Below are 14,143 nucleotides of genomic sequence, written 5' to 3' on the forward strand. Positions count from 1 at the left end.
GTGGACTGGAGGGAGTTTCACAAGACTTTGACACAGAAATGTTGTTATTGAATTGGGACTCAGAGAGTGTGGGTGGGAGGGGTGATTTGTGAATTCCAGTGACCCCATGTGCAGTGCTCAATGTCACAGAGAAGAAACCAGAGGAGACCTTGATAGTCAAGGGTATACTTTGTGATTTTGGTTATTCACAAGTGACTTCAAAACCCAATGATATGCACAGATTAGGTGAATAATGGACAAGATAAAAACCAAATTATGTTTGCAACAAGGATGGTATGTGTCACTTAGCTGCTAATAAAAATAAGCATAGCAACTTCCACTTACTGAACTCTTCCCACATCCAGGCATGCTTTTATGTGCTTTTCAGGTATCTCCTTTGACCCCAGCTAAGTCCAGCTTGCCCTTTCTGTCCAGTGCGCCTGCTCCACGCAGCTGAAAGTGACTGTGGAAGAGCATACCACTGGCCTGACCAGTCCCGCTCTAATTCGGGACCATGATCCTTGAGTGGGCTTTGATACTGTCAGGCCATCTTTCTTCATTTCCCTGGTGCAGTGGTTTTCAACTCTGGCTGCCTTCAGCATTACCTGGGAGAGATGATAAAAAGTATCATCACCCACGGCGAGTGACATCAGTCTTGGTGGAGTGGATCTGGGCGTCAGTATCCCTTTTTCAAGCCCTGCAGTCGATTCCCAAGGGCAGCCGGCTTGAGAAGCACTGCCTTCTCTAATCTAGATGACTGCTTCACACCTTTTCCTCTCTCCTCAAACCTTCAACACCTCCTCTCCCACCCTCATTCTGTCAGAAGAACCTTGTTTCCCACTTAACTGAGAAAATAATGGCAGTCAGAGGAGAACTTCCACACCAAATCTATGCCCGCATATTCTACTTTTTGCCTCTTAGTACGAATGATGACCTGTTTCTGCTCCTATTTAAGACCAACTCCACCACCCTCCTCTTGTGTACTGACTGCATCTCATTCCCTTGGCTTAAGTAAGGACCTGACTCCAGCAATTCTCCCTTCTCTTTTCCAGTGTTTTTCTGTCCACCAGACCATTCCCATCTGCTCCGTTCTCTTTCCATCTATCTGTCTGTGGCTGTTGCTTCTCCCACCAAAACCGGCACGCATATGCACATGCGTGTCTCTCCTATCTTCACCTACCCTCCAGCTACTGCCTCATTTCCTCGCTCCCTGTCAGTCATCTGCACTTGCTCCCTGCAGTTCCTCTTTGCTCATCCAGTCTAATCAGTGCTTTTCCTCCATCACTCCACACACTCCACAAAAACGGTCCTTGTCAGGTTCACCAGTGGCCTTGATATTGTCACATCCAATTGTCAAATCTCAGCCCTTATCTTGATTTATGTGCAGCATTTGATACAGTCGACTATTTCATTCCCCTTGAAAAAAAGTTTCTTCTCTTGACTTCTGGAATATCACTTGCTTTGGTTTTCCTTTTCTCTCACTGGCTTCTCTTGAGTTTCTTTTGTTGGCTCGTCTTCACGGGGAGTGCCTCATGGAGCAGCCCTTGGACTTGGCCCCTTCTCTGTCTCCTCACTGTCTGGTGACCCCCTACCATCCATATACAGACAACCCTTAGTTCATATCTCCAGCCCAGAGATTTCCCTTGAACACTATGCTCATACATTTAATCGCCTACCCTACAAGTTCCTCTAGGTGTCTCATAGACATCTGAATGATGACAAGTCCAGGACTCAGATGCTGCTTGTCACTCAGCACAGCCATCCGACCTCAGTAAACGACTACATCTTTCCAGTTCTAGGGCTTAAAACTCTCTAGTCACTCCTGACTCCCATTCTCTCATGCTGCATCCTGTCTGTCAGCAAACCATGTCCGCTGTAAAATAAGCCAAGAATTGACTACTTGTTTGATCCAGGAGACAAGAGAGAATTCACACTGGTCCAAGACAGATCAGTCTTTGCTTTTAATTTTTAGAAGAGCTTCGTAACTGGGCCGTAAATAGCTTACATTCTTGCTCTTATGGTCTCTTCTCAGAACAGAAACTAGAGCGATCATTTTAAAAGTTGTAGGATCATGTCACCTTTCTGCTCAAAATCCAACAAACGCTTCCCACTTCACTCAAAGCCAAAGTTCTTAGAAGGGTCTATAAGGTTCTGCATGATCTGGCCTGCAGGCCCTCACAGACTTCATCTCCTACTCATTTCTGCCTTTTCATTCTGTCGCACCTCACTGAGCTTGCTCCTTAAATATAAGACACAGTTTAAACCTCAGAGCCTTTGCACTTGCTGTTCCTTCAGCTGGAACACCCTTCCTTCATATCTTCTCATTGTTTTCTCCTTCTGTCCTTCAGGTTTCTATCTAAGTATCATCTTATCAGAAAAGCTGTTCTGACCACCTTATATAATAATCTGGTGCCTTCTCCCATATCCTACCTGGCTTTCTCTTTCCCTTTTATCCAGCTTTGTTGTTCTTCAATGACATATATGGCCATCTGGCTTATTTACTCTCCTTCTCTTCTTATTAGAAAGTTGTTATAAGGATAGAGATTTAATCTCTTGTTCATAATTATTTCTCTAGTACCCAAAGCTGTGCCTTAGGAATAATAGGCACAATACATAATTATTGGCTGAATTTAACTAAATCCTTACAACAACACTTCAAAATTAGTTGGAATAACACACTTTATAGATGAGAAAATTGAGGCTCAGAGAGGTTAAGTAACTTTTTCAAAGTAGCACAGCATACTACCATAGAACCGGTCTCAAGCCTTCCAAGCGATTATGCCATCATACTTCTGCCCTGGTGAGCCTGGCCTCCCTGCCAGCACCCACAGCTCAACCTGCCTCATTTTTTGCACATTTCATTGCAAGCAAACAGCCCCACAGAGTGATAAAATCCCTGTGAAAGTGCCCCAAATGTGACTGGAGGTGTAGAGGCACATCAGAAATGCTTACACAATCCCTCATCTGCCATTTCCAAGTCTAAAACTGAGAAAACCAAGTTTTATTCTTCGCCTGTTTGGTGGCAAAACCTGACTTGGACTAATGTGATACTATTTATAAGTCTTTATTTAACCTACTTAGTATAAGTATTTGTTTTGCTGCAAAAATATTAATCCATATAATTATGAAAAGCTGTTCTGTCCCTGCTGTGGGTGTTATGTAATATAAAGTTTAGGAAACACACTACTTTTACAAAATGTGAAGTGTGCTGAATTCTGATACTTACTGGGTCCCAAAGGTTCCTGATAAGTGATTGTGAACCTGTGTTAATGCTTTCCTAAATATCTGGCCTTTAAAATTCTACCTGCAAAAAAAAGTTTTCTCTTTTCCTCATAACTGAAAGTTCTTTTAAGGATCTTTCCAGGAACAAACTCAATTTTATGATCTGATTAAGATCAGGCACATCAGGCCAAGCTGGGACGAGCAGGCGTGAGATGCCATTCTAAAACAGGGCATAAATAAAAGTCCATATACTGAATGGTGAGACCACCCCTTCTCCAACCTTCTTTTTTAGTTGGTTGCCTCAGTGCTGAGAAGGTAGGGGTTTATATCCCCTTTCCCTAGTCATGAGATGAGAGGAGTCTTTCTGCATAAACTTAGCAGACCAAGGGAAAAGGCCTATAGATATTGGTATTTAGTGTTGTTCTTTAAATGACATGGGCAGATTATTCTCATTCCCTCTCTGGTAAAATCCAACTGTCCAGAAGCTCTGCCCACACACGAAGCTCCCGTCAGCTTTTTAGTGTCTTACTTATAAATTTAAAAAGACAGATATTTGAGAAGAGTTTGAAACATAAAAGACAGAAACCAAAGGGACTAACAACAATAACATAAAAAGAAACTCACAAGAAATAGAGACAGTGTTGGGGGCAGAAGAAAACTTTGCAAAAATGATAACTAGGGTCATAGAGACAAGAAAAGATATCACATTAATAAAATAAAGACTGTGCAACAAAAGGAGTATGCAGAGAATAAGAAAGAATATTTGGAAATTAAAAGTATGAGAGCAGAAATAAATGAACCAGTAGAGGATTTGGAATGTAAAGTTAAGGAAATCTTGTAGAAAATCAAACAAACAAAAAAGTGGCTAGGAAATGAAATATAAGAAACGTCATTCTAAGTTCAACACATGAATAGTAGGACTTACAGAGAAGAGGAACAGCAACAATAGAGGGGGAGAATTATCAAAGAAATAATACCAGACAGTTTCTGAGAACTAAAGGACATAGGCTTCTAGATTGAAAAGCACACTTGAGTGCCCAGGGCTATGAATGAAAAAAGGCACACATCAAAGCATATCGTTGTGGAACAAACACATCAGAAGAAAAACTTGTAGATACAAGAAAAAAAAAAAACAAAGCAAAACCCCAAACTGACTACATATAGGAATAGAAATCTGATTCTACAGCAACATCAGAAGCTAGAAGACAATGAATCCATACCTTTAAAGTTCTGAGAGCAATTTATTTTCAACTAAGAATTTATATCCAGACAAACTATTAATCAAATGTGAGGGTAGAAAAAAACGGCATTCTCAGATAGGAGAAGGGTCAGTTCTTTTACCTCCCATACATTCTTGCAGAGGAAGCTACTCTAGATACATTCCTCAAAACTGAGGGTTAATTAGAACAAAAGAAATGAATTCTTCCTTTAAGCCCAGAGAGCAACCAGCTCAGGTTGGAGTAGGAGGAATGGAAGGTTCCAGAAGGGAGGGATTCAGGAAATTAAAAAATAAAACAAAAACTAGAACTGTTGGAAAGTTGAGGGCTGAATTAGCTATAAGTACCTAGAAAATTAAGCAAATAAACAGAACAGGCAATAATGGACTCCAGAAATGACAACTAATAAATGTACATGGAAGGAGTTAACACACCACATAACTCATCTGTGACCAATCATTTATCTGGTCACAATAATGTAACTTCTAGTGTTGACTTAATGAAGAATGGTATATATCAGGAGAATGTGGGTAGTTGAAGGAGCATCTGGGATGGCTATAAAAGACAAATCCTCATTTCCTGTGGCAGGAAGTCAATGAATACTATCTAACACTGAGAAAAAAAAAGAGCCAGGTAAGCACGCTATTTAGATACACTGACATGACTGGAATTAGACAAAAGAGTTGAAAGTTGTTGTCTTTGGGCAAGGGAAATTAGGGGTAAGAAGGGTGGGGCAGGGCCTGAAATCATGTATGTTTATTGGTTTGACTAAGAAAGGGCCTTTGTTTCCCCTTATATACAGATTGGCACCTCAAAACTGAGTGTTTGCCATAGAGAACTGGTGAACCATAGAGTCTAAGAAATGAGCAGGGCACCCTCTGGATATTTTGCTAATGACATTGGCCAGAAGAGCTGCCCTTTTCTGGTTCTCTGAAAATAAGCCCTTATACCATTTCTCTTTTTGTCAGAACCTTTGTATTCAGTGTTCAACTCATCTTTAATTTCAGCTCTTTTTTTGAAAGAGCTTGGCCTACCTCTAATACTAACACTGGAGAGACGAAGGGCTTTGTGAGGCAGGCTGGTGTGTGGAATTCTGGGTTGCTCTCTTCCCAGCTTTGTGCCTGGGCTAGTTACTTAAGCTCTGAATCCTCATCTGAAAATGGAGAAAACAATCATAGGATTGTGTGAGGAGTAAATGAATAATTTAGTACATAAAGTGCCTGGCACATAATACTTGAACACTGGTTAACGCTTGGTCTAGACCAGGGGCCCCATAATGTTGGGTCTGGCCCCAGAGATGAACCATCAACAACTAGTGAGAGCTCTGGGAAGGGGCGCGGCCAGAAATAATCCAGGAAGTCTCTTATTTTAGCAGAAGTTCCTGTTGTATTTGGGTGCTGTGTCTTCTGATATGACTGCAGAGTTCAGCAAATTTGTAGAGACCCAGATTCTGGAGTGTTCTCTGTTCCCTATGCAAGGATCTATATCAGCCCTTAGCTGATACAGCTTTCATATTAAAACAGTCGGAACAATTGCTCATATCCCAGGTAATGTGCATTAATGGATCCAGGGTAAACAGTGTTATCTTTTACCCCAAGGCTCCTGTGTGCCTTTTGGTGATTGCTTGTTTAAACTGGAGGCTCAGAGCCTGAGCCCTCGCTGTCTCTCTGGCAGGCTAGCCTTGCTCGGACTCAAAACCGAGCCCTGTAATAAAGGTCCTGCTCAGAGGATGCTTTCATCAGGGGATGCTGAGCCACGACATTCTTAGGTATATGCTCTTGGCTCACTTTATGAATTTCTTCAGTTCTGGTGGGCTCTCTAAATCCTGGCTCGGGTCTGTGGTCATTGCCTCACGCATTCTACACCCAAAGGAAACATGGCTGGAGGCGTGAGGGACTTAATGAGGCCAAGGCAGGCTCTCGTTTACTGGCTGTCTTCCCTGGGCTTATCTTATCTTCTGATGCTCCTGGGTCTGACAGGGTGAAGGAGAAAGGGGACTGGCTGAGAAGCTGCCAGGGCTGCCAGGCAAGGGGCCAGTGCAGGCAGGGTGAGGGCGGGAAGAGAGCAAGCAGAGAGCAGGTCCTGAGCGCAAGGAAGGAGTTGAGTAAAACTTTGACTGGTTAGCCCTTGGGAGAAAAGTAGTGAAATCAAATCCAAATATCAAGTCAGTGGCCCTTGTGGGTTTGGAGGGAGGTCAGGGAGCAGAAGACATGCAGATTACAGCTGGGTCATGAATTAAATGCGTGCGTATTAAAACTGCATGGAAGCACATGAGTACATGTGGCTCAGGGTCAAGGGGGTTGCCAGGGGACCCTATGAGCAGCTGAAAGTGCAACACTGCTAGGTGATAGGAGGAATTAGGTAATAGTAAAGGTTATATTAAGTTTGAATCACTTCATAAAAAAATCTTATAATAGAAATATCTATAGACTCTACAGCTCTGTTACTATTTATTTCTTACATTTCTGCAAAGTGCAAGTTAAACTTGCCATCTGGGACTGTCCCATCCAGTTGCCTCATCTGTCAAATGTCCAATCACATGCTTTGGAAAGAAGTTAAAAAAAAAAGAAACAGGCCTTTGAGTAGGCACAGTGATAAAAACTTGACCTCAAAGCCATACACTGGATCATGGGAGAGCACCTCTGCTCTCACAGCTCCGAAAGGCCTCAGGGAGCCTGAGCCAGTGGGGACCCCAGAGTGGTCTGAACTGAGCTCTGCAGGGGTCTATTGCAGGGTCCAGGGTGTGCTTGCAGGAATCAAGTAGGAGCCAGGCGAGCCTCATAGCCATTAGGAAGACACCAACTATCTGCTCTCTCTCTGGGGCTGCAGTTTCCTATCTGCCTCTTCCTGGGCCTCTGCCCTGTTCTCTTTAGAGGCCAGCTTCCTCTCCTTCTGCGCAGCCCCACTATCCCATCATTTGACCTGGAGCATGGCATTTGTGGCTCACAGCGCCCCCACTACCTTTCCTCAAAGCTCTAGGGTGCACCGCTAGCTAGCTGCCTGTCGTCTTTTTCACAGTTACAACTTTGGAAGCGTCCGATTGGTCCAGCTTCCTTATTTACGAGTGAGTTAGTTGCTTTTAAATTAAAATTCCATCCTTTGTCCATCAGGCAAGGGCCAAGTGTGAGCGGGTGGGGTAGCAGGGAAGGCAGGTAGAAAGACTTACTTACTGGGGTAATACTGGAGGTCTGCAAGCCATCTTCCAAGGGATTTAGAAATCAGGAATGGAACCCTGCATTTCCTCATTAGTCAGCAGATCGTTGTGTTTGGAGTGCAGGGTGCGCGGAATGGAGTGGCAAGGGGGTGGCCGGTTAGGAAGGGGTGTGAGACTTAGGGCCCTAGGGTCTTTGCTGGATCACACCCCAGAAATCCATTAAGTCTGTTTAGGCAGATTACTTGGGGAACTATCCATCCACCCCTCACTGAAGGTTTGGCCTGGAGAGATGCAATAGGCTGGCTAGAGAAAAGATGGTGATTGGAAGCCCCTCTCCTGTTAAGGAGGGAGGTGAGTTAGCAGCCAGGGAGCCGGCATTCTGGGAGCACTCTGCTCCTGTGGATGGGGAAAGCTTCCTGCCACAGGCCTGCAGAGGCCACCAGCTCGGCTGCTGCTGCAGGTAAAGAGCTCTGCCTGGTCTGGCCCACTTCTCCACCGGGACTCTGGCGAAGTGCCTAAGTGTCACAAGTCAGAGACTTTTTACTTCTCCATCTTGCCTGATGCCTTTAGTGTTCACTCTACTCCACCCTGAATCCTTGTGAGACCTCGACGTTTCCACCTCCTTGGATGGCTCACTTCAGCTTCAGATTCGTCTGATGTAGGTTCCTGTCAGCGTCTGCCTTTCATGGGATGATTCCTGTTTCTGCTTAGCATCTCGGCATCTTTTTCTCCTGGACACTGTCCTCATAGATTCCCACTCCCATTCTGTTGCTTAGTGGGTTTCCCTTTTTACCTCCTTATGAATTCTTACTCATCCCACTCTGCGCCCCCCCCCCCCACTTGATTAGGGGAACACATTTTTAGCATCATAGATCTTTATGTTTGACTTAGGCTGAGCTGGGTGTGAGCATGAAAAATGAATACCCAGACTCCTGGACTTCTCACTTGATTTCCACTAGAAATGATATCCATGGTCTGAGCTGGGTGTGAGCATGAAAAATGAATACCCAGACTCCTGGACTTCTCACTTGATTTCCACTAGAAATGATATCCATGGTGAGTGAGGGTGTGAGTGAGGGAGGAGGTAGGTGGGGAGGAGTGAGGGGGTGGAGAGGAGCATCAGGGGAACCAGCACGTCTCCATTGATGCAAGGAGTTTATATGGTACAATAGTCCTGGCTGTTGGGAGTGTGCAAGACTTGAAAAGCCTGCAACTCTGATTTCTAAGACTGTGTCTTAAGGAAATAACCATGGATTTCCCCCCAAAATTTAATTTTAAGCACTATTTGCAATTAGCAAAAAAGTTGGAGATGGCTTAAATGTGCAGCCTTTGGGGGCAGGGCACAATTTATTGTACAGTTACATAAGGCCATATTGTGTAGTCACTAAAGTGATCCTGCAGAAGTCTACTGATTACACAGCACTAAACCATGCCTGACTTTAATGTGTCTTTGTAAAAAACCCGGAAAATACGACAAAACCAGGAAGGGTGTGTTAGCTATGATTATTTTGGGTGGAGAAGAATGAGTAAATTTCCCTTCTTTTGACTTAATTATAATTTCCAAAATTTCTAGATTGAACTAGAAAAAACAACAATTACTTTTAAAACAAATGCTGTCCACCCAGACAGCTCTAATAATATGTGGGCTGAAAATTTAGGTTCAGTTTTGCTCCCTAAATAAAATAGAAGTGAAATTCATATTTATAATATCATAAACAATATACTATAGGTCAAAGGGAGAGACTGTGAGCAAGTCTGATATATTTGTTGATTGAAATCGGTTGTCTCACAAGTCTTACCCCAACACATTACTTTTGCTTGTCTTACCAATAATAGCAAGTAGCACAAGGATTAAGTGACTGTAATAGAGTTTGCTTTGCTTAATTGACAACTCACTCTGAAATCGCCCAGCCCCCAAAGGGGTAGGTATGTGTGAACACATGGCCGGTTTGAGCCCTGGGAAGGAGGCTGGCTCCTTCAGGTGAGGCTGGCCTTCGGGAAGGGTCTCTGAAGCAACTAGGGCTGGGAGTGGGAGGAGCAAGGGTACTTTGCCTCCTGCGTGCGTTGACATGTGTGCTTCTGGTTCTCAGCCCACAACTTTAGTTTCTCTGGTTTGTTCTTTCCCCCTGCAGGCAGGGTAGAGCCAACTGTGCAGCGCACTGCAGCAGAGCAGCAGTGAAGTCATGGATCCCAGCAGAAAGGAATCGGCCTCCTGAGCCTGCCTGCGTCCTAGAGCTGGTCTCTGTCCCAGCGCTGAGGTAAGACCCCTTGGATCCCCCCGCCTGGGGACAGGAAGGGCAGCATGCCTCCTGTTGTGCGGTGGTTGAAGCCTCCATTAAGGCTCAGGAAAGAAGAAGCAGTTGTTTTGGTTCAAACCATCTGCATGCACATCAGCCCATGGGGAGGCACAGTTATTTGCTAGCCCAAGAGGCTTTGATTTTCAGAGCAGGTCCTTTGGAGTCTTAACTGGGAGTTGTGTTGTCCCAATTGCTGGTGAAATTTGAACTCCAAAGGGAATGGATCTGCCCTCCAGGTGAGACTGCTTTAGATTCAGGTGCACCTGCTGTGAACTGCAAAGGGAGTTGAGCTTTTAGGAGAAACACACACACACACTCTCTCTCTCTCCTCTGCCCAACCCACAGGATACAGAGAGACAGAAATTACGTGGGGAGGTTATTGTCAAACATTCCACTAAGCTCACTAAAAAATGACTTTTATTACATGGATAATGTTCTGGTTATAAAGGTGTTATGGACTCATTTGGAAAAATATTGACATAGAAGAAAATAAAATGTGCCTGAAAATCTACTCATGTTAACATTCCTTCAGGGAATTGTCACTAAGGTCCCTCTTTAAGCCTCCGCAGCATGCTGTCTGGAGGTGAAGAGGTGGGGCAGGGAGCACACCCCTGGAGGAGCCAGGGGAACTTGCTCCTCATCTGGAGGCTCTCCGAGAACTGATTTTTAAGTATTCAGGAATTTTGTAAACTAGTTGTTAAAAATTGTTGGCTCGAAATAATTGGCCTTGTTGGAAAATTTACACCGTGGAAATTAGCCAGTGCTACAAACCAGGGCTTTTTTATTTTGGAGATTGAGATTACCTGAACACAGCTGGCTCCAGGGCCTGCTCTACCACCAGCAGGCTGGGAGACAAGTCATTGCACCTGTACATCCTTCTGCTTCCTCTCCTGTGAACGGTTGGCACTCCGTGAGCATTACTTGAATTAAGAGTGTGAGATTTCTGTTCTTTTTATTCCATAAGACAGTTGTGAAAACGAACTGTTTTGCGTACTGTGAGGCTCCCTCCATGGAGGGAAGGGGTTTAGTTGACGGGTAAAACTGGCTAATTGATGAAGAGATTTCCCCCTTTGTCTCTTGCTTCTTGGGGAATCTGTGAATTACCAAACCACTTTGATACGGGCAGATGAAAGCCCTCCATTTACCAACCACATCTGGGGCAGATTTCCTTCCTGGAAAAATCTATTCGTGAGACAAGTGTGAAGAGGAAGCCCGGGCTGCTAGCTGTAATAGCCAGGACTGAAATCAGAGCTTTTGACTCATAAGCTCTAGTAGGGGGTTAGAAAGGGGAGGAGGAAAAGGGGGACTTCCTGCCAAAAGTGAAATTTAAACAAAAGCCTCTTTCTTCAAGGCCTTGCTGTCAGCAGATTAGAGCTAATTAAATTAGCTTAACGGAGCCCCAGCCTCTGCCCTTCTCCCTCCACTCTGAACCCTTTGCCTCCTTCTCACCACCTCCTTTATATCTCCTGAAGGAGATGATGGGAGAAGGTGGGGCGTCAGATAAGCCCCATTTTACATTGCAGAATTGACACTTATAATGGTGGAAAGGCCTGCTGAGGCCATCTGCTCCCATACCCTTGTTTTAAGAAACCTGGCCACACAGCTTGTGATTATCAGTATGTGAGGTGAAGGTATGTGCTCCTGGGAGAGGCAGGGAACCAGGCTGTGGGGAGGGGTGCTGTTCATGTGGCCATCTGATTGCTGAGTCCTTGCATGCGACTGGCCAGGGGAGCAGGTGGATGGTCTGCAGATGCCAGCCCTGCCTCCGTCCTTCTCCGCCTCTCCTCTGTATCTGCGGCCACAGCCCCAGTGTCCTTCTTGAGGTGCCCTTCTGGTATAGTTGGAAGGGAGTCCCCAATCTCTTCAGGGGCTTGGTTTTCCAGGCCTTTGAAACCAGCTGAGCTTTTACCCTGAGGACCTTTAAGTAGATGTAGGAGGAAGACAGGGCAGGGCATTGACTGAGCTCCAGGCACTGTGCTTTGTGCTCTGTCTGTATGATTTCATTTAACTGTAGCATCCTAATAAGGTAGGTATTTCTATCCCCCTGTGGCAGATGTGGAAATTGAGTCTCCCAAGAGGTAAAGAGACTGCCCAAGATTTCACAGCTCATAAGCAACAGAGATGTAAAGTAAGCCTGTCTGACCTCTATGGTTTCCCAAAGTCAGTGAGTCCTCTTTATGGCAAGTACTCCCCGTGTGGGCGGGAGTTCCCAAATCCTGTTCTAACAAGCAGGGCCCCTTCCCTGGGGGAACATCATTCCATCTGTGAAGCTATGTGAACAGCTGCAGCTTTAAGTGCTTGGAGCTTAACAAAAGACCACAGTATTCCTTTAGAGTCTCAAGGTCTCTTCCTTATAAAGTAAGATAGAGTCAGAGCTGGGAGCTTCCTAGAGTCCTTTAGCATAGTCCCCTCACTTATGACTCACAGGAGGTGAGGCAGAGTGCTGGTGGCCCCAGGCCTCTGAGAGCCGTTTAGAAGCAGGGCCCATCTCAGCCTCTGGACTCCCAGTTCTTTGCAGGGCAACGTAGTGGGTTGAATTTGTTCAGTTTTTCTGCATGTTTGGGTAAGAGATTATTTTCAGTTCTAGAGATATTTACTGAAAGTATGTGTGCCCTGCCAAATGTCTTGTCCTGTTTGGGGCAAAAGATTCTCACCCAGCCTTGAGCATACAGATGGGATGAGGGGAAGGGCTCCCCTACATCAAGACTGTATACAACATACATTATCCTGTAACCACTCATCTCTAGCCTTTCCAGCAAGACGTCTAAAGGGAGAGATTATGTCTTCAATGGCTGTGTGTATCCCAGGATTCCCAGACCCCTGAAAACAGAGTTTTAAGAGCTCATCTTGCTGACGGGGGAAATGAAGCGGTAAGGGTGGGTCAGGGTCCTGGGAGGATCTTTGCAGACGGGTAGAGACCCAGGGAAGAGGCAGAGCGGCCGAGGGAGCCATTTGCGTGGGCACTGCTAAGCGGGGTGGGTGACCGCCTGTGGAGATGGGTGGATGGGGGAGCTGAGTATACAGTTTTGTAGATAATTAAGAATCCTCATCTATGGCACCTGATCCACTTCAGGAGGAGAAAAAGCTCATTTCAGCAGGGCACTCAAAATGTAAATCAGGGCTGGAAGAGTTCCTTGGAAAGCTTGTTGGTTGGCTTTCACAGTTTACATCTAGGGAAGCGGAGGCCCAGAGAGGAGAAAGGCCTTGCCCACAACACAAGAGGAATGGAGTCTCTTCTGAATGTCTGCTCAGGGCCCTTCACACCAAACCACTCTGGCTGCAAAGGAAAGAAAGTTCTGGGCCCACTTCCTGCCTTAGCCTGTCTGGCCCAGTACCTGTGATAGTCTGGGTTTGGCTGTTGGAGGCATTTGTGCTAATGGCAACTCAGAAGGGAAGAGGGTGTCACTTCAATGATGCCAGTTCTTTACCCTTTTTTTATCCAGATCCTTCTTGGAGGTCTTGCTTAGGCAAGGGGGCTATCACCTATGGCTTTGTGCTGGAAATCTGCCATTGTGGGAAAGCATAACAATGCAGAGGAAAAGTGCCCCATGCCTTGAAGACATCTGACCTCGATTGAGTCTGGCGTGACCATAGCTGTATGACTATCTGGCCTTTCTGACTCAGCTTCCACCTATGTAAAATGAGCTGGATAATACCTATCTTGATTGAAGATTAATAATTATTACATTCTTCTCACAAAGGTAGATGCCTATTAAGCGGTACCCATGATTTTTTTCATGTTGCTCTATTGAGGTATAATTGACAAAGATATGCATATATTTAAATTGCACAGCTTGATGAGTTTTGATGTATGTATCCAAATTCTCACCACAATCAGGCTAATGAATATAACCATTAGCCCCCAAAGTTTCCTCCTTCACCTTATCCCTCCCTCAGTCCCTCTCTCTGTCCTGCCACCCATCCCCAGGCAACCACTAATCTGTTTTCTATCACTGGAGCTTAAGTTGCATTTTCTAGAACTTTAAGTAAATAGGATAACACATCATGTGCTCTTCTTACACTGGGCATAGTTAGATATTCATCCATGTGTGTATCAATAATTCCTTCCTTTATTGCTGAATACTGTCCCATTGTATGGAAATTCCACAATTTGTTTATCATTTCATCTGTTGGCAGACATTTGGGTCGTTTCCAATTTTTGGCTATTAAAGCCACTGTGAGCATCTATGAAAAAAATTTTTGTGGGTACATATGCATTCTTTTCTCTTGGGTGAATACCTACAAGTGAAATGGCTGGGTCATATGGTAGGTGT

At 44.8% G+C, this 14,143-nt stretch overlaps 1 protein-coding gene across 2 annotated transcripts in view; it reads left to right on the forward strand.

The window, feature by feature from the left end:
- Positions 1 to 14,143, forward strand: part of ST6GAL1 (ST6 beta-galactoside alpha-2,6-sialyltransferase 1) — a 113,947-nt gene that overhangs the window by 16,121 nt on the left and 83,683 nt on the right. For both annotated transcript variants that reach the window (XM_057500985.1, XM_057500983.1), the window contains exon 2: positions 9,705 to 9,830. The gene's annotated coding sequence lies outside the window, so the exon portion shown is untranslated. The remainder of the gene's footprint in view (positions 1 to 9,704; positions 9,831 to 14,143) is intronic.

Source organism: Manis pentadactyla, chromosome 1 (assembly GCF_030020395.1).
Source record: "Manis pentadactyla isolate mManPen7 chromosome 1, mManPen7.hap1, whole genome shotgun sequence".
NCBI classification, from domain to species: Eukaryota; Metazoa; Chordata; class Mammalia; order Pholidota; family Manidae; genus Manis; species Manis pentadactyla.